Here is a 23,311-nt window from a genome sequence, read left to right on the forward strand (position 1 = left end):
TTGTTGACTTTGCCAGAGAAGTACAGCCTTCTGCCGCACTTCTCTGGGCTTTCGCTCCTTTCTTACGGGGAAACTGACATGCCCTTAAGACAGTCAGTACCGGGGAACGTGGTTTCCCGTAGTTTCTTTTATCGTGTCGCAGCTTTAGTGCAACACGACACAAGAGGGCACTGTAAGCTAAGTTACAGCTCTCTTGGGTCTCTAGCCTTCTACAGACCCTAGATACTCTTTTAGGATGGTATTTGATCGGTGCAAGTCATTCAGGGACTCGACTGGTGGCAGCGATCGTTTTGTTTATTTTGAGCTCCTTTTGGCGTTCTGAGCACGTTTTTGCACTGAACCCAAAATGGTGGCCTGGCTCTCAAAATGGCCAGGCCGCGAGGCTCCTTTGTCTTGTCCACTGACCGTCTTGCTCCCTTCACCTTCCCCAGGTCAGACGACCCGGGGCCTTCCTTATTTGGGCATGTACTTTCCCGCGAAACGTGATTGCTTTCGCGGGCTTCTACATGTCGTTTGTGTGCCTCCAGGGTGTGGGCTGGGATGTCTGGTCCCAATACACATCCTGGGTGCCAGAGAGTCTGGGGTGGTGTGAATGCCTGGGACCACCGTGGTCCGTGATTGGTCCACGTATGGTATGTGTGTTGATGAGCGGATCTCCCATTGGCTCCCCTCCGTTTTGGCGCGAAGGGAACCGTGGATAAGAGGGAGCTGGAAACACCACTACCATGTCGATCTCCTGAGTTCTCACGAACGAAGGAATACAGGAGCCAAGTATCCTGCAACTACGAGGCTGGACCGAGGAATCGCTGGTGACCCGCTGAAGGAATCCTCCTTTGCACTGCTGTCGTCCTGTGAAACCCTTTCCTCCTTGGATCGAACCAGAAGGCCTGTACTGGTGCTTCGACCTTTGGAATAGCAGGAACAGCTATTCCCGGCGACTTCATCAACTCCTGCCAAGTAAGCCTTCGGAAGTGTCTCTGGGCCATCCAGTTGACTGACCAGCTTACAAGGGAGTCCTGCTCTGTAACCGCCGCCAGGTTGTGTTGTATTTCGAGTCCTGGTCACTCTCCCACGCTTCGTACACTTGGCGTTCCCAAGTCTGAAGGGAGGAGTGTACATTTGGCTCGAATACACACGGCCGCTCCGCTGTCCTGCTGCGGCAACAAAACTCTGCTGGTTTCGTCGATTGGGACGTCTTTTTGCTCTACACGACTACGAGGCGTTCCCTGCTCTTCTGAACCTGCCAGCTGCTGAAACTAACGTGGAGAAGCCTGGGTCTGCCTGCTTCGGGGACCGGTGAGTAGTTTAGCTAGGATCTGGTCGCCCTCCTGCAGTATCCCATTGCTTTTCCCTGCTGTGTAAAAACAGCACCCTTTTGCCGTACTCGCGCTCTGCTTCTGCTCGCTGTGGAGGCTGCGCTTGAGTTGCGGAACCTGTTCTCCTTCTGCTGTGCACTAACCCGAACTGCCTGACTTCCTCCGAAGAGCTTCCCCTTTTGCCCGTTGGCACCGGCGTGGCAGGTACTTTGAGCACAAGGCTCCACTCTTCGCAGGGCTCGGACTTCCATCTAGTTAGGTGCCTCTAAAGGCGAACTGAGTCAAAAGCGTTATCGCACTGCCTGTTTTCCTTTCCTTTCAGGTGGACTACATATTTCGTGCTTTAAACGCTTGCGACTGTGTATTTGTATATATATTGTGCTGATATGGTATGTGTTGGTTTAATATTGTGATATTGTGATTTTCTTGCTACGGTCATTATTTTAAAGGCCTTAAAATAAATGTGTATCTATTTTTGATATAACAACTGTTTGGAGTAGTTTGTAAGCGCTCTTGCTTTGTGTGCTCATTGCGGGCTTTCAGTCACCCTCACCCCTCTTGAGACCTAGTCTTGACCGCCGCGATCGCTACCTTGATTGGTCTGGCTTGTCCAGAGGTTACCCTGTTCCAAGTAATTAGGTTGGCCTTCTGAACTTCTGCGCCACCAGGACAGAGTTCAGAAATCCGTCTTAACAAATTGGTGTACAGCGGTGGGATACGACTGAAGGTATCCAGTGTTGCGCTCGAACTAAGGCATTTCAGGTTATTCCAAACAGTACACGTAGTGAATTGTTATAGTATAACTTTAAAAAGGCCATAGTCCTATCAAACAGTATGGAAACAAATACCTTGTTAACTTTAAATGCTTCCAAATCAGAAACGCTGAAAAAGATGTGTGCGGAGAGAGGTGTTTCCTCTCAAGGCACGAAATTGGAAATGATCCAAAGAATCGTGGCGTGGCAAGAAGCGCAGCTTGACGCTATAACTTCCGAGGACAGTGCAGAAGGTGGTGGGGCTGCTCTCACTGGTAGAACCGATGGTTCTGCCGCCGCACTGTTCCACCGCGACCACGAGGACAGGGAGGACGAGCTGTCTAATGTTTCCTCTGCCAGTGCTGATGGGGAGGCTACGCTTGAATTCAAGAAGCAAGAGCTGCGGTTTAGGCAGCAGGAGCTTGAATTCAGCATAGCCAAACTAAAAATCGAACAGGCAGAAAAACAGAAAGACAGGGATCACCAGTTGGAACTGGCCAAGCTTCAGGTTGCAAATGGGGCCAAGGGTCCTGGACATGGTTCTGGGGCTTCCTCTCATCCACGGTTTCCAAAAGATCTGCTCAGTGTGTATGAAGAAAGGAATGACATTATGGACTGGCTGAATGCGTTTGAGTATGCATGCGAGGTTCAAAAAGTTGACAGTGCTGATAAGATTGCATGGTTGCTCAGTAGACTGCCCCATTCTGGCTGTAGTGCCATTATGGAAATGTCGAAGGCTGAGCGAGCTGATTTCGCAATGTTAAAGCAAACTCTCATTTTAAAGTTTGGGAAGACTCCGGCCCAATATTTAAAGCGTTTTCGAGAGTATAAGAAAAAGGAAGGTGGTACTTGGGTATCTTATGTCGCTGAATCTTTGAAAAACTTAACTGGCTGGGTCGAAGGTTATAAGGTTTCTACCTTCGAAGGCATGATAAATCTTGTCATGCTGGAACATATTTTTGCTTCTTCTTCCCCGGAGCTTAAGCAGCATTTGGCCGATTCGAAGGAGATAGATCCTAAGAAGCTGGCCATTGCAGCAGACTTATGGGTGTCACATCGAGTGTCCCATAAGGACAAAACTCATCCTGGTAAGCAGGAGGAAGGGAAAAAGTCCAAAGATATGGAGGGTGGGGAATCTGCTAAATCTTCTTCCCATAAGGGCCACAAAAAGAAAAACAAGGGTAAGACACAAGAGAACTCACAGGGTAGTGGAGGTTCGCCTCCGAAACAGAACTCTGGTTATAATAAGCCTCCCTACGTAAACAGACCCAATGGGGCTTGTTTTTCTTGTGGAGCAACTGACCATGTGAAGGGGGATCCCCGTTGTAAGGTTAGACCTTTGGGGGTCCACTCCGCTAATCTGGCCTTCTCCTCCTACGAGGAAGAAGAGATTACAGGAGCATCCTTCTCCTCAGACTCGTTTCCCAGCGGGATAGAGGCTGAGGTAGTTTTAGTGTCCCTGGGTTCCTGGGAGCCTAAAGTCGCAGAGGCGTATGCTAGGATTCCGGATAATACCAAGCACTACTTTAAAGACAGTGTGCTGATCAATGGAGTGGATACTCCAGCTCTTAGGGATAGTGGGTGCAGTCGAACTGTAGTGGATTCTACCTTGGTAGACTCAGAGGAATTTGCCAGAGCTACTCTGATGCCCACTAAGTTGGCTGACGGCCCCCTCCGTATGTTTCCCGTGATCCCTGTAAATCTTACTTTAAATGGTACAGCAGTCAGGATTCCAGTGAGCATTCAGAGAAACGTCCCGGGAAAGGTCTTGTTGGGCAATGATCTCAGAGCTTTAGGGCTCGTAGGAGACACTGCCGAAAGACCCTACACACGGTCTCAAGCACGGGCAGCATTGGCCAAGTCCAATACGCCGCCCCAGCCGAAGGGGAAACCCAAGGCGAAAGGAGTCTACAAGTCAAGACGAGGGAAAGAGAATATTCCCCCGAGCTCGCCTACCACTGCGGTGGAGGAAGTTGGTCAATCGCCCGGGCCTGACGAGGAGGTGGCGATGCCTGAAGTATTCGACCCCAACGATCATCCTGAACTAAAAGACTTGTTAGTTGAAGGAGGTCCTGATAGGGACGAATTCAGTAAAGGCCAACGTGAGTGCCCATCTCTGGAAGGCCTAAGGAGACAGGCCTGCTCCCAGCTTGAGGGTGAACCTCCTGGGAAGCATAGGATTTATTGGGAAGGTGGACTCCTGTATAGTGAGCCCACAGAGTCTACAGAAGGAGACCATAGGAGGTTGGTGGTTCCCCTTGCTGTTAGGCCCTTCCTCCTGCAGTTGGCGCATGAAGTTCCCCTTGCTGGTCACCTTGGTATGAAGAGGACCAAGCAAAGGTTATCCATGCACTTCTACTGGCCCAAGATGGGGGTGCAAGTAGAAAGTCACTGCAGGAGTTGTGCCTCCTGCCAGTTGTCTGGTAAGGTTGGCGACAATCCAAGCTCCGTTGGTACCGCTCCCAGTTGTGGGGGTACCATTTGAAAGGGTAGGGATCGACATCGTTGGTCCCCTTGACCCGCAAACATCCTCAGGCAATAGGTTTATCCTGGTGCTGGTCGACCATGCAACCAGGTATCCTGAGGCCATCCCATTGAAAACTGTAACTGCCAAGTCAGTTGCAAAAGCTTTACTCGGCATATTTACTAGGGTTGGCTTCCCTAAAGAAGTTGTGTCAGATCGTGGCAGCAACTTTATGTCGAAGTATATGCAGGCTATGTGGAAAGAATGTGGGGTCACCTACAAGTTCTCTTCTGCATACCACCCCCAGACCAATGGTCTGGTGGAACGTTTCAACAGAACGTTAAAGAGCATGATTGGGGCTCTGGAGGAGCCTCAGAGAAGAAAATGGGATCTTCTTTTACCATGCCTACTGTTTGCCTACCGAGAGGTACCACAGGAGGGTGTTGGCTTCAGCCCCTTCGAACTTCTGTTCGGTCATCCCGTACGGGGACCCTTAGCCATCGTCAAAGAGGGATGGGAGATGCCCACTCCCCCTGTTACTACCAATGTAGTTGACTATGTGCTAGGGCTCAGAAAACGGATGGTACTTCTGATGGGCTTGGCTAGTGATAAATTGAAGGCAGGGCAAGCGCTGGTGAAACATTGGTACGACCAGAAAGCTTCCCTCATCAACTTTACACCTGGTCAGCAAGTCCTGATCATGAATCCAATAAGGCCTCGCGCTTTACAGGACAAATGGTCAGGCCCTTACACAGTGGTGGAGCCCCTGGGTGAGGTAAACTATTTAGTGGACCTTGGAAGGCCTGGACAGGCTCCAAAAGTGTTCCACGTGAATAGGCTGAAGGCTTTCGTCCCAAGAGTCGAAATCGCAGCAGTGCTACTGGCTTCAGACGTTGAGGAAGAGGAGTCTGAACCTCTTCCCGTCCTGTTCCAAAGCGGTCCTTCAGATAGCTCCGTTGAGGGTGTCCGAGTGGCCCCTCACCTGACTTCTGATCAGCAGGCTGAGGTGAAAAGTTTGCTTAGGCAGTTTTCCCCCCCTGTTTTCACAGTCCCCTGGTTTGACACCTTGGTGCAAACATAACATTGACACAGGAGACAGTGTACCTACCAAAAGTAGGGGATACAGGATGTCAGATAAAGTACGGTCTTATATCAAGACCGAGGTCAACAAGATGTTAGACCTTGGGGTGATTGAACCCTCTAGTAGTCCTTGGTCCAGTCCTGTGGTTTTGGTTCCAAAAGCCGGCACTTCTGAATTGAGGTTCTGCGTGGATTACAGGGCTCTGAATGCTGTCACCAAGACAGATGCACACCCCTTGCCTCGAACAGATGAGCTGGTGGATACTTTGGGTGCCTCCAAGTACCTCAGCACGTTTGACCTCACTGCTGGCTATTGGCAAATAGCTTTAGCAGAACATGCCAAGGAGAAGACAGCATTTTCTACTCCAGACGGCCTTTACCAATTCCGGGTAATGCCGTTCGGGTTGAAGAATGCACCTGCCACTTTCCAGAGGCTTGTGAATCATGTGTTGAATGGGTTGGACGAATTCTGCCTTGCATATCTGGACGATATAGCAGTTTTCAGTGCCACCTGGGAAGACCATGTGAAACACCTCAGGATTGTGCTCCAGGCTCTTCAGAAAGCCCACTTGACCATAAAGGCTAGTAAATGCCAGATTGGACAAGGCTCAGTGGTTTACCTTGGACATGAAGTAGGTGGAGGGAGGATACAGCCTCTACCCAGTAAAGTACAAGCAGTACAAGACTGGCCTACCCCCACTACGCAAACCCAAGTGAGAGCCTTCTTAGGACTCACGGGGTATTATCGCAATTTTGTGGCAGACTATGGCACTATAGCTGCTCCTCTGACTGCCCTCACAACTCCGAAGAAACCCAAGAAGGTAACTTGGACCGACGAGTGTGAGAAGGCCTTCAATGGCTTAAAAGACTCCTTGTGCCAGGCCCCTGTGCTCAGGGCCCCTGATTATCAAAGACCTTTTATCGTGCAGACGGATGCCTCTGACACTGGGATAGGAGCTGTACTATCACAAGTAGATGAGAAGGGTAAGGAACACCCTATCGGTTTTATTAGTCGCCAGCTTAAGGACAGAGAGCTCAGATGGTCCACGGTAGAGAAAGAATGTTTCTCTGTTGTGTGGGCCCTAAGGAAGCTGAGGCCCTACCTCTATGGGACCCACTTCACTGTGCAGACTGACCATAAGCCGTTAAAGTGGCTAATGAACATGAAGGGGGAGAATCCAAAGTTGCTTAGGTGGTCCATAAGTCTACAAGGCTTCGACTTCACTATTGAGCATAGGCCAGGTGTCCAACATAGCAATGCTGATGGGTTGTCCAGAATGTTTTACCGACCTGAACAAGAGACTCATCCAGGGGTGGATTAGTTCCCCCTGTCCATAGTCTGGGAGGGGCAAGTGTTAGGAAATATTTCGTAATTGTAGGGAATTTTCCTTCCATGTGGCAACCCCTAAACTTTTTGCTATTGTTTTTAACCTTGTTGTTGACTTTGCCAGAGAAGTACAGCCTTCTGCCGCACTTCTCTGGGCTTTCGCTCCTTTCTTACGGGGAAACTGACATGCCCTTAAGACAGTCAGTACCGGGGAACGTGGTTTCCCGTAGTTTCTTTTATCGTGTCGCAGCTTTAGTGCAACACGACACAAGAGGGCACTGTAAGCTAAGTTACAGCTCTCTTGGGTCTCTAGCCTTCTACAGACCCTAGATACTCTTTTAGGATGGTATTTGATCGGTGCAAGTCATTCAGGGACTCGACTGGTGGCAGCGATCGTTTTGTTTATTTTGAGCTCCTTTTGGCGTTCTGAGCACGTTTTTGCACTGAACCCAAAATGGTGGCCTGGCTCTCAAAATGGCCAGGCCGCGAGGCTCCTTTGTCTTGTCCAGTGACCGTCTTGCTCCCTTCACCTTCCCCAGGTCAGACGACCCGGGGCCTTCCTTATTTGGGCATGTACTTTCCCGCGAAACGTGATTGCTTTCGCGGGCTTCTACATGTCGTTTGTGTGCCTCCAGGGTGTGGGCTGGGATGTCTGGTCCCAATACACATCCTGGGTGCCAGAGAGTCTGGGGTGGTGTGAATGCCTGGGACCACCGTGGTCCGTGATTGGTCCACGTATGGTATGTGTGTTGATGAGCGGATCTCCCATTGGCTCCCCTCCGTTTTGGCGCGAAGGGAACCGTGGATAAGAGGGAGCTGGAAACACCACTACCATGTCGATCTCCTGAGTTCTCACGAACGAAGGAATACAGGAGCCAAGTATCCTGCAACTACGAGGCTGGACCGAGGAATCGCTGGTGACCCGCTGAAGGAATCCTCCTTTGCACTGCTGTCGTCCTGTGAAACCCTTTCCTCCTTGGATCGAACCAGAAGGCCTGTACTGGTGCTTCGACCTTTGGAATAGCAGGAACAGCTATTCCCGGCGACTTCATCAACTCCTGCCAAGTAAGCCTTCGGAAGTGTCTCTGGGCCATCCAGTTGACTGACCAGCTTACAAGGGAGTCCTGCTCTGTAACCGCCGCCAGGTTGTGTTGTATTTCGAGTCCTGGTCACTCTCCCACGCTTCGTACACTTGGCGCTCCCAAGTCTGAAGGGAGGAGTGTACATTTGGCTCGAATACACACGGCTGCTCCGTTGTCCTGCTGCGGCAACAAAACTCTGCTGGTTTCATCGATTGGGACGTCTTTTTGCTCTACACGACTACGAGGCGTTCCCTGCTCTTCTGAACCTGCCAGCTGCTGAAACTAACGTGGAGAAGCCTGGGTCTGCTTGCTTCGGGGACCGGTGAGTAGTTTAGCTAGGATCTGGTCGCCCTCCTGCAGTATCCCATTGCTTTTCCCTGCTGTGTAAAAACAGCACCCTTTTGCCGTACTCGCGCTCTGCTTCTGCTCGCTGTGGAGGCTGCGCTTGAGTTGCGGAACCTGTTCTCCTTCTGCTGTGCACTAACCCGAACTGCCTGACTTCCTCCGAAGAGCTTCCCCTTTTGCCCGTTGGCACCGGCGTGGCAGGTACTTTGAGCACAAGGCTCCACTCTTCGCAGGGCTCGGACTGTTAGGTGCCTCTAAAGGCGAACTGAGTCAAAAGCGTTATCGCACTGCCTGTTTTCCTTTCCTTTCAGGTGGACTACATATTTCGTGCTTTAAACGCTTGCGACTGTGTATTTGTATATATATTGTGTTGATATGGTATGTGTTGGTTTAATATTGTGATATTGTGATTTTCTTGCTACGGTCATTATTTTAAAGGCCTTAAAATAAATGTGTATCTATTTTTGATATAACAACTGTTTGGAGTAGTTTGTAAGCGCTCTTGCTTTGTGTGCTCATTGCGGGCTTTCAGTCACCATCACCCCTCTTGAGACCTAGTCTTGACCGCCGCGATCGCTACCTTGATTGGTCTGGCTTGTCCAGAGGTTACCCTGTTCCAAGTAATTAGGTTGGCCTTCTGAACTTCTGCGCCACCAGGACAGAGTTCAGAAATCCGTCTTAACATGGTCCGAACCAGTTATTGAGGTGGGTGGCTGCTTTGGCTTTTTTGTAATTGAACTGGAGCGATGGTGTCCAAGTTTTTGTAACTGTTATTGTCCAAGATGTTGTTGATAGTGGGTATAGATTGTTATGGGTGTTTCTTGGGGTGGTCAGGGGGGTGGAGAGAAAGAGAAGCGATGGTAGGGCTGGGTGGTGTAGTTCACTGAAATATGTAGTGGTGCTCTGTCCAAACGATGGGTTCATTCTGAAGAATTTTTAAATGGAGCAATTTAGGTCCGTTAGGCAGTCTAGTGTGCGACCCTTGGCATGGCTACGCTCAGAAATTCGACATTTGAATTAGAGTTGGGAGAGGGAGTTTGAGAGCTAGAGCATTGCCATCATTGGGGTCCTGGAACCCAAGGTTATGGTCTCCAAGGGATATGATGCGGGAGCATGCATTGATCAACGCCCCTTTGATGGAGGGAAGCATTGCTGCATAGTTTGGCTTATGCGAACTTGCTGCATTAGAGGAGGAAGGTGTTGTGTGAGTGGTGGTTGGGGTGTGCGGTTTACATATCCCTTAGGATACTGTGGGTGGAGTGGCAGGGGTGTGCATTCTGGGTTTAGAGGTGCATTTTGAGGAGTGGGAAGGCAACCTGGGGGACTGCATATAAGTGGTGAAGCGTGAGCCTAGTCTCAAGTTCCTTATGTTGATGGGGCATGGAACCGGGGGTGGGGTGTTAGCGTACCCAAGGATCCATTCAAGTGGGCCGAGTGGGTTAGCAGAGGTGTTACTTTCGTGAGAGTTGATGGAAGGAGTGAGGCAGTTATTGGCTTGGAGTGGCGGGAGGGAGTTGGTGGGCGTGATGGATTGGATGAGCGAGAGGATTGAGGCCATGGTGAGGGTGACTGTGAAAGGCTGCCATGAGGAGGGAATGTGTTAACGTTAGAGAAGGCCTCCGGGGGTCAGGCTAGATGCAAGAACCTGAGTAGTTTGGCGTGCTAGAAGGTTGCGAGGCAAGGTGAATGGGCAAATCATAATAATCATAAGGGAACAGGGGTAAAAAACATCAAACGGCGGCATTAAACTGTTTATCTGGGTACAGTGCGACAGGGTCACAATGGCAGGGAGGTAAATGCAGTCAACCACAACAGTGTTACACTGTTAAGCTGGGAGCCATGTCTTGGAGTTCACAATGTATTAGTTAGCAGGCTAGGCTTAGCACGATTTATCATTCACATATGATTAAAAGGAGTGAGATGCAAATAGTCACAGCAGAGCTGAGACTGATAGATGGAATACATGCATAGTCATACCGTTAAAAGCAAAAAGCACTGCAATTCACAGGAGGATAAGAGTTACGCGGCAATCTGTGACAATAGCAGGAATTCGACAGGCTAGGCACAGCTCCTCATCAGTTCTTAGTATAACAATTCTCCCTTTTAAAAAACATGACCCAGTTGGTTGGCTGGCTGAAGCCACGGGTACCAGTTTCAGTAACCAGCTGGGGTAAGGAAACATTTAAGTGCGTCATGTGTATGGTAAGGTAAAAGTGCAGCAGCATGCTTCAGTGCGGCAACCGGAAGAGAACCACCCCTCCCCCCCACACGTGTGGGACACTGAGGCAGCAAGTTTAGCACATATTGCGCTGAATTTATGCTAGTCTAAACATTTGGGGACACTGGTAGAGATTTTCCTCCTAGTTTGGGGTTGAGACATGACGCTGTACTGTTAAGCCGTCATGGCAGCACTCACCAAATGGTCAACTGGTAGGCACCCAGTAGTGGGGAGAACAGTACTGGGGGGGGGGGGTTTGATTGGTTCTTCTAATTTCCCCCAGGACTGTTCTCTGAAAGCGAAGGAGATAGAAGCCCTCCCCCCACACATGCATTTGAATGGGATTGGTAAGTGGGGCAGTGAGTGTATTAGGAGGTCATGCATTCACTTCTATTGCATTTTGTAAATAAATGCAGCAAAATGTTTTCCAAAATGATGCATGCGTTGCATCTCTTTCCTTGGCCTTGCCGCCTGTGGCACACCGATCATAAATCCAGAGGATAGGGTGGCGGATGAAGTCAAGTTTCCAATATTTTCCCAGACTATTCTCCTCACATACCCCTAAAATATACCTTGAGTAAGACACCTGCTAGGACTACTCAACTCGCTTATCGTTAAGGCCTAACACAGTAAAGCAAACAATAGAAGTGAACCCCCTCAGGTTACCCCCGAAAGAAGATGCTTCAACCACATCGCCCTACACCAATTAAACCTCCGATACACAGCATCACAATTACTAAAAGGTGCAGGTGTCACAAATCCACCATAGGCCAACAGCAGGCAAACATCTCGCACAAGCACCGACACCCCAAAATGAGCTCAACAACTGGACTGAAAGGTGAGGGGGCCATTACGTTTGTTTTTTCTTTCAAAAAAAGTCTGTTCCTCATGGGGCACAATTCCCCTAAACTCTCAGCAGGAGCCAGAAGATTAAGCCCGAATCTACAAAAACTGCCAAGTGATGACCCACTGGGTTTCCTTATTGGAAATCAGGCCCGAGCCATTATCTGGAGGTTGTAAAACCCAAGCGCTCACAGAGCTAATAAGTAACCTGATGATATATGAAGTATAAAAATATAAGTTGCACTACTGACGGAACAAAGTACATTAAAGTAAGCTCATATTTTTTGCAAAGGATCATTACTCTGTATTGACTAAGTGTATACAAACCGTTGCTACATTAATGCAACAAAACAAAAGTCGGTTTTAATCAAAGTGTACACACCTTTCTGGTCCCCCTAAAAGTAGGACTAAGTGCACAGTTCAAATAATTAAAACCACTTCATTAACATAGAACCACTGCCCACGTTCCTATATATAAGAAGCGGGCCTGTGCATTTCTTACATACTACTGGCTTGCCATACATTAGGCCTTGCAATGTCTTTCATTACCCTCATGCATAAAAACGGAATGCCGCCAAACCCTAAGAGTTTATAGACCGATTCCCTATGGAAAGCACCAGAGCTGTACACTCATGAATTTCAAACATTCAGAGCAAGGTCTCTGAATACATAGTGGTGCAAGCAGAAAAAGGTTATTTTAGTAAAGGTAAAGACAAAAGACACAATGCCAGTCATAGATCACCGAGACATACTACTTCCTAGTCCCACATGTTTAGGACTGCGCATATAGTACATTTCTTATTTGGCGCCTCATAGGTTGAGCAGACCACAATGTGTTAACGATTATGTAAAATAGGCAGTACATGGCCGTTTTACTGCACAACAGGAAGAAGGGTATAGAAAATACAATGGGTATAATTACATACAACATATAATTTCATGCTACAATTGTGTAATTTTGACAGGCCAAAAGAAAATGTATACACACAAGTACTCCCATTCAGTCGTAATAGCACTTCCATAAATATGCTGTAATTTTAAAACGGACCAAGACAGGGAAAAGAGGCCAAGAGGACCAGAAAGCACCCCCTAGCAGAATTAAAGGAAATCCAATGCTGGGCGATATGCAGACTCACAGATAATGAAGTTGCTGTACCTGATGTGAACTGGACATGCAGCTTTTTCTAATGATTTTACGAGACGGGGCTCGTATATGATTATCTAGTATCAATAAGTTTATAAAAAAATAAAACACACAACAATACAAGCTTACAAACACAACAGAAGCATTTAGTTGGGTGAATCCGAAATTTAGACCAACTAAACCCAAACATTCCCCCTACCATATTTTTATTATAGTTCTAAAATATGCAAAAACCTCTTTTATAGATCACTGGTGTAGATTTTGCCATCAGGCTTTGCTTTAAAAGTGACGACGAACACGCCTGAAATCGCTCATGCTTGTTGATAACTAATCACAACATGCATCACTCCTACCCCAACCATATTACCTCTCCATCATCCCACGTGTTTTAACTTTACGGAATTAGTTCGACCATAAACAAATCAATTTTTTTCCAGAGCCACAGACACTGTGCGACAGGGTCACAATACGCTACCTGTTGGACACTGTCTGGTGCCATAAGGATACTACAGTGGGGATGGGTGCAGTTTAAATATTGGAAATGGCTAGCAACCAACAACGGTGGCTCCAGCATGAGAAATGTAAAATGACAAATATTTCATATATTAAATACTAGACCTGGAGAAAGCCTTGGTTATTACATTGGTTATGGTCAGAATGCAGACATGCATCTTTCAGTCTAAAAAAGGTTACATTAAAACTAGGTTACAGTGGAATGTGAAAAATATTTTTTTTAAAGTGACACAGAAAGGAGCAGTGGCTTTTTCTTAAGGAGTCATGGTAACGCCCATAGTGAAGGACTATGCATACACAAAAATAGTCATAACGAGAATGTTACTCTCACGAGATTAAGAGACGCCCATTTCTTATTTCCACATTTGGCAAAAACAAGATCTGATGTTGCTTAGTGAAAGAAAGCAGCGCTCGAGAATTGCGAAAGGCGGCACGGCGTGAGCTTTGGTTGTTCGCATTGTATCACCCACACCCAGTGTTCGTATTGCAGATCTAAAGTAAACCCAAAGGCTGCAGCGGCTTTGGGTGCTATTTATAGATTAACGCTGGCAATGAACATGCGGTCGGAATGTTTTCCAACTCACTTGCACGCTAGGGCAAAGCAGGCTCCAGTCTCCGATTCTGTCTTCAGCTTACTCCCCCGCCCCGCCCCAGCCTCCGCCGCAGATAGAAACATGATTTGATGGCGAGTGCCCTTGTTCCTCTTTGAAAATATCGATTTTCTGAATAACTTTTTAGTTCAAAAGGGTAGCACTGAGATGGTAAACTGCTGCTTGCGAGTTAGAGCAAGTCTTTGCTCAATCATAGGTCCCGACCTGGAGAACAGTCAAATGTAATGAGATGAGAATGACATCCATTCACAAAACCCTTCAGACACCAAAGACATGTTCCAAAGCAGTAAGAGCAACTGTTAGCTCTATGTGGGGGTTGTACCATAGTCTCACTGTCACTTGAGGGCACCTTATGGCATAAGATTCAATGCTGATTTAGCCTCATACATCATCCATTCCTGTATACCCACTATCTACGGTAGCTCTAGAATTGGCTTCATGGTTGGTCCCTGGAATAAACTAATTTACCACTATAGGTAATGGGATTAAGCATTCGCTTTGGTTTAGTTTCTTCTAAGTGGGGTACATTTCACACTGATAGGATTATAGGAACGTTCTTCATGCAAAGTAAAATTAGGCATGATGGCTTGTTGTGGCCATCTGCACATTCACCTGTGGAAGCTTATATATTACACAATAGAGTTTATAAAATGAACTTAATAGCACAAGAAAAGTACGAAAGTGGAACGTTACTGCTTTTGCAAATAAGCCATGCTGACAATGGGTCCGATTGGTTTGGAGGGTGGACACCTTTTAATGTTGCAAGTGGCAAATGGACATTATCCCTCAACAATCTACTGTATGTTAGAAGGTGAACCTCCGATATATTTGAGCACACAGAAAAATCTCAAATATGATCATGTATAAAGCCACTAATAGCGGCATTTCATCCCAGAACTTGCGATAGCCAAATAGAGATCTATAGAAAAGAGCCCTCTAATCAAACAATGTCATGTTTATGATGGTGCAAATAAGACTTTGGGATCAATTTAAACAGTTCTTTATAAAAGGAGCAGCGACTTAAGCAAATCTGATATGGAGATCATTGATGGCATAAGCATTTCACAACTTCCCCTTTGTATAACATGTAGACCAATATTGTATTGCAAATTGGACGAGTCAGTTTAGACATTCCAATATTACATCAGAAAATATTTTTAAATCACCTTGAAACTGAAATGTACATAGAAATACACCATCCTCAAAATCATGTTAAGAAAGTGGCTAGTTCTTGCTAAGTCTACATACTTTTGACTGGCCTTCCCTCTAATGTTCTCTCTGAATTCATAAATTTATAGATACTGGATTAGTGCCCATTTAATTGTTAAAATTCATTCAGAATTGGCTGCATCCAGCATTTAATAAGACTGCCTCACAGCCTTTGCTTGCTGAAGAAAGGCATAATCACAATAAAAAGGGACAACCATAAAATAAAGTAAACAAACAAAAAAGATCCAACATGACTTGTACCCCTGCGTTTGCCTTAATCCAGCCACCTGAAAAACGAATTTGAGATAATATTAATCTCTCAGATGCCCCCGAAGCAGTAACTAGATTTCCCACTCAACTGGCATAGCCAGCTACCATTTACAAACACTAGGGCAAGCACGTGGATCTGGGAGGGCGGAGGAGGGTCAAATTACAAAATAGTGGTTTAAACTAAAAACTGCAAATCAACCTTCACTTCAACCCTCTCGCCCTCATTTGGGTGGGACTACTGGCTAAGGGCTCAGCAGTAAACACTGGTCATATAAAACGAAACAACATTGACCTATATTATCTGCACCTATGCCAGCAAAGGCAACTCGGGAGATTTGCATCCAGAACACTCTTTTTTTTTTAACTGCCATTGCACAGCTATACTGCACAACCGTGAAGGCACCAAAAAAAAAAAAAAAAAAAAAAAAAAATCACATTCTCTATCCGTGATCAGTACATCAGACTTAATGAATTGCGTTATTGGAGGCTAGTAAAACGTAATCTAGCAAAATGTGCACTAGAACATGCAGAACCTTTAACATGACTTCAGAAGATTGCGTGCATTCCAGTGATGCACTGGGGAAAAAAATGGATTATTCGCCAATAACAGCATTCTTTGGAGGTGCTGAATAACATGGACGTTATCAAATATTTACTGTGTCTAATTGTACAGGAAAACACATTATCAAAAGGCAAAATGAAAAATGAGGAGGGATACTTGCTGTGGCAGACTGCACTGAACATATGCATTGAACAAAATAGAGGACTCAGAGACTTACTGTGCTGGAAAATAGCAAAGGCTCAGGAAAAAAAAAAAAAAACCAAAAAAAAACGGTATGATGGATGTTCCAGAAGATTCAAAGTGCCGGGGAACATGGATGGCTCAGTAGAATTCCTTGCAAGGGTGTGCTGTAGAACACTGTGGGCTCCATGCATTTCTTGGCTAATAAACAGGGCTCAGACCTGTCTGTGTTGATGTACAGCATGGGGTGGTGCGTTTGGGAAAAGCAGTTGTGCAGGAGAACACAGTTTTCAGTAAGATATGTGGATCAGAAAGACTTGACAATACAGTTGACCCGCGAGTCCTCCACAGCTGAAAAATGCAAAAGACTTGCCTCTACTGGATATCACAGAGGGTTCGGTTAGACGTGCATTTGATGACTGGGATGGCGAGCAAAGAGCAGGGGGAAGACTTGTGCTGGTTAACACATAGGGATCAGTAAGACTTGCACTAGCAGTGGTGCTTGTGAACACAAGAGGCTCTAGAGAAGACTTGCTGTCAAACGGAGGAGGCTCGGAAACCAAACTGTGCTGACCACCACCAGTGGCTCATTAACGTGTTTTGGCGAAGGTGCCGGAGAACACCGAGGCTCAAGAAGATTTGGCGGGCTGTGCTGGTGATCCACTCGTGGCAGTGAAGATCTTCGGCTTTGTTGGAGAACACCAATGGCTCACAAGACTCACATTCTTGACTGCGTGCGAGTTGACTCTGTTCCAAAGACATGTCAGAACTTGTCAGTCACTGCACATAAACACGCAACCAGAACCCATTATGCCAATCTCGCCTACCGTGCTTTCATTATCTATGTGCCAGACATTGAGAATGACTCACGCTCCACTTGTTGCCGAGCCTCAAGCTAGTTACCTGACAACCACCTAAATATATTGTGTATGTGTGTGCAAATGCAATATACAGAGGTCTAAACACCACCACCACACTGTTCAACATAATACACTTTACCGATGCATTCTGACCAAACCAAAAAAAATAAACTACGTTTTTTTTTGTGCTCAGCATTGCCAAGATCTCTCAACAAACCAGGAAACGTGCTGGTTTCTCTGCCGTTCAATAAACCTGCAATGGATGTTAGTTCAGCTTTTGTTAAGCGGAGATGAAAGAAAGAAAAGTTTCATATTACTTCTCAATGGCTTGGCTATTCTTCCCACTCAGAGCAAGAAGCCCTTTTGGAAAAATCAGGAGGAGGCGGAGATAGCTTAATAGGGCAACATTTCAACATGACCACTTGGTGATTTGTAAACTGATGAACCAAGGTGTTGAGGACAATGCCGGACTGGGCTATACATACATTATCTCAATCATCCCGGAAGGTTGCAAGATCAGATGCCATGTTATTGGGCCTTACCGAAAACCTCCAGCAACGTATTTTCTGGAACCATGTAAATGATAGCCATTGTGAACCACTTGGTGAATGCGGCAGGCAGCTCACTAAAACCGCGCACCAATAAAAACATGAATGGGAAACAATACATGTCAACTTCTGACCCCTTGCACCACCACCATGCGTATTTAAACGAAATCTAATGACACTGCAAAACACAGAAAGCGATGTGCAGTCAGCATTCTGATTTCGGAACTGGTTAAAAAGCCTATTTTTATAGGTCTGTACAAGTGTAAAAAATGTAACATTAACAATTTTCAATTATGCTTACACCGAAGTGCCTAGCTTTAAAAGACGTTAGTCAGTTTCCAGAAGGTCCGATTGGGAAGGAGGAAAAGCAAACATTGCCCCATTATATTTGCCCCTTTTGTTTTAATCCCCATTTACAAGGACATGTGCCTAAATGTACATTACTCTTTCATCCTTGTCAAAGAATGGTCTAAAAAAGGACAAACGTGGCTGTCCCTTGATTTAGCGAGATAAGCACGACAGGCCATCAATATAAAACCCTTTCTAGTTGTTTGCCTCCCCTACACCCTTGCCCATCTAAGTCCCTATAAAAGTATATTCATGCTAAAACCATAATGCGGGTCACCCTTTTGCAACACTTGTTCCCACTCATCAAGTGTGGGTGGTGGGTAGGCTCTTAAAATTAACTGTTTTTGCCAAGACTTTTTCAAAATGGAAGACTGGTATGGCCTTTCATTTACGTCAACCAACCATATCGATCAACATAAAAAACAAACGGGTAACAGAGGATCACTCAAACCAGCTTCACGCTGAACATTCTACATTACAAAGAGGACAGCATGCCATCAGTACCCCAGAAAAGAAAAATAAAAGGTTTGAAAAAAAAAAATAGAAAATTCTGATCTGCTCATGGTGTCACTAGTTTTCGTGGTCTTAAATTCACCACAGTCCATTTCTGGTTACTCTCGCTTCACTGGACAGGACATGGTCCAACTACCAGTTCCCTCACCACTCATCTAGTTTGACCACAAACACTAATCCAAACGGTCCCCAACACAATCACCCTTGCAACTGACAAACAGGTTGTGTGTGCTATCTCAGCTGTATAGCCGACCATCACAATATTGTCTCTGTTCCAAAGTGTCACTAAGGAAACCAGGTTTACCACAGGCTGTTTTTGATCTCACCAGTTCCTCGTGGTTACCATTAGGCACATCATAATCACAGGCAATAAGCTATCCCCTTTCTGGGGACTCACTCTGCACTCCTCCCCCCCTACCCGCCCCCCAACCAAATCAGTGCCCTACTTATAGGGAGACCGACACTCACATCATACCCCCCCACAAAATCATTACAAAGGAAAATGGAATGGTTGCCCTATTTGTAATTTCCAGAGGGCACGAAACGTTGCTACCCTGACACAATTAGAACCGGTTCTTCGCCACCAGCTGTTCACCATAACCCCATGTACTATTTGGCACCCTGCCCAGTTCTCACAAGATGCGGTCACACAAGCCATCCCACCCAACCACGCATCCTTCAGCAGTCTTTCTTTACAAAACCACTTCATGTGGCACTGCACACGCAGTTGTTATCCTCTGTGCCTCTAGAGACTTCCATGATGCAACCCACACCCAATCAAGCTTTGAGTCACACTGGCAGGCAGTGTGAATAGCCTTGTGTTGATGCAGGGGACTTCAGGTGCCAATGTTTCCAATCAGGCTTACCACTACTTCAAATCCACACAAGCTGCTAGAGGTGAATCAGCTTGCAGGGTTCTAAAACTCCACTGCTCAGGATATTACATTGGCATCAAGGTCTTCAATTCTTCTAGATGTAAAAAAAAAAAAAAAGGAAAAGAAAAAAAATAAGTTGCGTTTTGAAGATCCACAGCCAGGGTTGGGAAGAGCGATACGATAAAAAGGCAATACATGTGCTGCACCTCCACTTTCCACAAAAGTGCAAGTGGGACGATACTTACATATTACCCCACCCATCCTCAAGAATCAATCTACTGGTGCATTTGAAGGGGAAATGTTGCCAGTGCTTCCGCTGCCTCTACCAAAAACAGCCTCCCCCCCCACCACGAACGGTGCCACCGTGGAGCATAAAAGTATATCATAAAATAAGCTTGCTCAGCGTGAAGTACAATTCAACGCATTAAAGGGAGCGGGCCATGATTTCTTGCCCTAAATCAGATCGTCCACGGCATGCACTTGGCGAGATTCACCCATTAACACCCTTCAAAAAGTTGCCATTGGATGCATCGTGGAAACTGTTACATTTTCGAAGGGTGTGCTAAACGCAACCATTCGCCCCCCACAAATCGTTACACAGGGCTCGTGAACGAGATGAAGAATGCAATAACTAAACCACAAAAGGTTACCTCAAATATTTTTAAATAGGGTGGTGTAAAGCCGCACACAAAAAATAATAATAGTCGTATTGAAATGGGAAATGTGGCAACGCCCTTTTTCAAAGCAACAGAAAAATTAAGCATCCCCACCCTTTCTTGAAGGAAATAGATTTCATATCAAAAGCAGTTTCCGTCGATAATGTCGAGAACCCCCAATAAAAAAATCGAATTAAACGTCGGCCTGTATGCAAGACATCGGCTTTCCACATCCTATTGAAGGCGCCAGTCTGGTAAATCCAGGGCGTGAGGCCTGCAGCGTTCCCTATGAACGCCGTGTGCTCGGCTGCCAGCAGCGAAGGATTGTTCTAGCCTGAGCTGTCCTCAGAGAACAGCAGTTCCCTTTTTTAACAGTTCTCCCTCCCTACCTCCCCCTTCTGTCACGCGCCGAAGGGGGAGGGTGGCAGTTTGGCACTGCGCCCACAGCTGCGCCCCTTTCTCTTCCGTCAGCTCACAACAACGGCCGCCATCTTGATGGCGCGTCTGTTCCAGGGCTAACCCCCCCAACCAACCAGCTACGTTAAAAAAAATGCACTGCAGCCTTAGCAGCAGCATTGCCGAGGGAGGCGAGAAGGTTTCGCGTTAACATTGCAAGGATATTGCCAGAGGCGCGTCAGCAGGGGCTAGAAAAAAACATTTTCGACTGAAAGCAAAGACGAAGGAGGAGCTCAAAATGGCGTCCCAAAAAAGACCAACCGGGCCTAATGCTGGCAGGATCAGCTGTCAAGAGCTCTCTGGCCGAATGTTCGATGGAAGCACAGTACTTGAAGGTTAAATATCAGATCCATCTAAATGTGTGTGTGTATATATACATACATATATATATATATATATATATATATCGGGTAGATTGGAAGAAAGAAGGAATTGTGAAATGCGTCGATTAAATTTAAGCCCTACACTCCCCCTCCTCTGCAGGACTGTTTAAAGACATTTACAACCCCCTAAAAGAACGATGTCTGGCGTGCTTAAAGGGAAGATCATCGACTTACTGCATGAATTATAAGCCAATAGTGTACAGGGCTGCCCTTCAGGTTTATAAAAGGCAACATTTAACTCAATAGCCCTGCTGAAAAATACAAAACTAAACGAGATGGAATCAACGTCGAAGAGCACATCGTAAAGGAATGATATTTGGGGAAGGTCCCCAGTGGCATGCAATGAAACAAAACAAACCGTTTTACGAACCTCCTGCATTTGTGCTGGAATCCAAAAGTCTTTCTTTAAAATGGCATTTCCAACAAACCCACCGGTCAACAAAAGAACGGGGAAAGCGAGAGTTCGACTGCAGTGAAAGACACCCACTACTTGCACCTGGAATACCGCGGAGTAGGGGACATGTAAGTGGGAGCAACCCAATTTGCTACGTTCTTCCAATTACTGAATATACCAGAATATGAACAATGCCACTAATGCGTTTGTATAAACGAAGGAGGCTCGATCGAATAAAAGGTGGACAAGGAGCACATGCAACCAGCCTAACAATGTTAAATGAGGCGATGGTTGCAAAGGGTTCATCTGCGATTTGGCACTGGTCATAGGTTGGCACAGAACATCTGTTCACATGCAAAACACGAAATTGGGAAATATAGAAGCCCCACCCCCTGTAAATATAGCACCCCAACACATTGACAGTTTTACTGTTTATATGTGTAACACACTGTGCCCGAACATTAATATTTGCTGCATGGGCCTGGTGTCTTTTTCCTTTCAAGGGCAAAAGGATTTACTTACCAGCCGACTGCAGATGACGTTGCTGCATTTTAACCAAGAGCCAATTTCCTTCGGTTTTATATGTATACTCTTGTCTTGCTTCTTTCCTATGTGTGTGATCTGGTCTTCTAATTAAATCCAAACATTTGCAGTGAGTTTTAAAATGTATCGTATGACAAAAAAAAGGCAAAAAAAAAGTTATTTTTTTTTAAGATTACTTTTCTGCCCCCCTCGTTGAGCTACTATACAATTAAAAAGTGCCAGTCTCACCAAAAGAAACTCATGTGCGGCATCTACAAGTGAAACTGGTCTGAATAACTAGAGAGGGATAGTTACAATGTAAAAAAAAATAAAAAAATAAAATAAAGCTATACCCGAATTGTAAATACGTTAAACGTGTCATGCATGATATAGAGCATGCATGGGTAACACAAAAAAAAAAAAAAACAGTAGTGCAAATTAAGCATCGAACAAAAACTACACTTTAAAACATTGCCATGTCTTCGGTACTTACAATGTCAAAGGGGAGGCTTATGATAAAAACTCTATAGCATTTCTGCAACAGCAAAAATCACCTTTAGAAAAACTCGCCATTAAAATCTTGGCCTGGAACAGCAGATATAGCAACATGGCCAAGTATTTAGGTGTTTAATACAGGACATGTTAAATTCATTGGCCAGTTACAACTATACATACACAAATAAGAGAGAAAAAATATGTAGTTACTTATTTGAATTCAAATTTTAACTGCTGGCATGGAGAGTGTGTCATGACCTAGTTTTACAAGACCAAAAATGGAGTCCAAATGAGAGCAGAAAAAAAAAATCCAAATCTTTTTATCATCTTCATTCTTCAAAAGGTCCTTTGGATGTTGGCAAACACTAACAGAACATGGAAAGTCTTGAAACTTGACGGTGGATTCAAATGGAAGTATCCCCCTTTTGGAACAAAGGAAAAACCCAGTTGGCCATTTGATTCCATTGCAGAAAAATGGCTGCCTGATCTGTTGGCCTCTCCTTAGCTGTCTGATGAAGGATGTTTTTAGCACAGCTTCTAATAACTCAAGCCAGATGCAACCTCAGCGCCGATTGGCTGCCGCGGGATGGGGTGGCCTCCATGTAGCCAATGACCTCCTCTCACGGCAGCAATCCCCAAAAGAATCAACAAATAATCTGAGATAAACCAAAGGAGGAAGGGCGAAAAAGAAATAAAGACTCGGCTTCGACTGTCTCCCTCCCCTGCAACACTGGAAATGGACAGAGCAGTTTTGCGAACAGCAGTTTATAACAGCTCAGGCAAGATGTGAGCTGCGCTGTGATTGGCTCAATGTCTCTGAATAGGCAAAGTCGTCCCCTTTCCCCCCCCCCCCTCACTTGTGAGGACCCTGCTTGTTAAATCAAAGACCCTTTATTTTGGTAAACGGGTACACATTTACCAACAATCAAAGTAAACCGATTCAATTCTGTAAGGTTTAGGGACAAGAACTCTGTGATCTAAGGTCTGGAATTTTTAAAACTGCTCCCGGTGCATCGTAGGACTGGCCTCTACCGGCTCGTAACACATCTGGCTAAAATAAATACATGTTGTTAAGATTATTAAACACAAAAAACGGCCTGACATTTCGGTACATTGAAGTACCAATTGGCATTGTAAATAAGAGGACAGTACGGTTTAATGTTCATTTACCTCGCTGACTTCTCGAACTCCCTGGAGAACAATCAAGTCGTTTTTTTGCTGCTCTTGGAAAACGCGGCACAACTTCTAATAGAACAAAAAGTGCCAAAATAAAAACATTGGGGAGAGGATGGTTTCGCAATTCCGCATGGCCATGTGCAGGAACATAGTAAAAAAATGCCTTTCA

General features: G+C 45.8%; 1 long non-coding RNA gene across 3 annotated transcripts in view; it reads right to left on the bottom strand.

Annotated features, from left to right (window-relative positions):
* LOC138492443 (uncharacterized) overlaps window positions 1–22,692 on the bottom strand; it is a 44,575-nt gene extending 21,883 nt beyond the window's left edge. Inside the window, exons 1-4 of one of the 3 annotated variants that reach the window (XR_011276206.1) lie at window positions 21,965–22,692; window positions 21,472–21,578; window positions 19,052–19,154; window positions 9,050–16,663 (exon numbers count right to left, since the gene is read on the bottom strand). This is a non-coding gene — a long non-coding RNA (uncharacterized lncRNA). Of the gene's footprint in view, window positions 1–9,049; window positions 16,664–19,051; window positions 20,920–21,471; window positions 21,579–21,964 lie in introns of those variants that run through there. The other 2 variants (XR_011276205.1, XR_011276204.1) reach the window with 2 other exon arrangements.
* Between the last annotated feature and the right edge of the window lie 619 nt (window positions 22,693–23,311).

Source organism: Ambystoma mexicanum, chromosome 10, assembly GCF_040938575.1.
Source record: "Ambystoma mexicanum isolate Mex_15411 chromosome 10, UKY_AmexF1_1, whole genome shotgun sequence".
NCBI classification, from domain to species: domain Eukaryota; kingdom Metazoa; phylum Chordata; class Amphibia; order Caudata; family Ambystomatidae; genus Ambystoma; species Ambystoma mexicanum.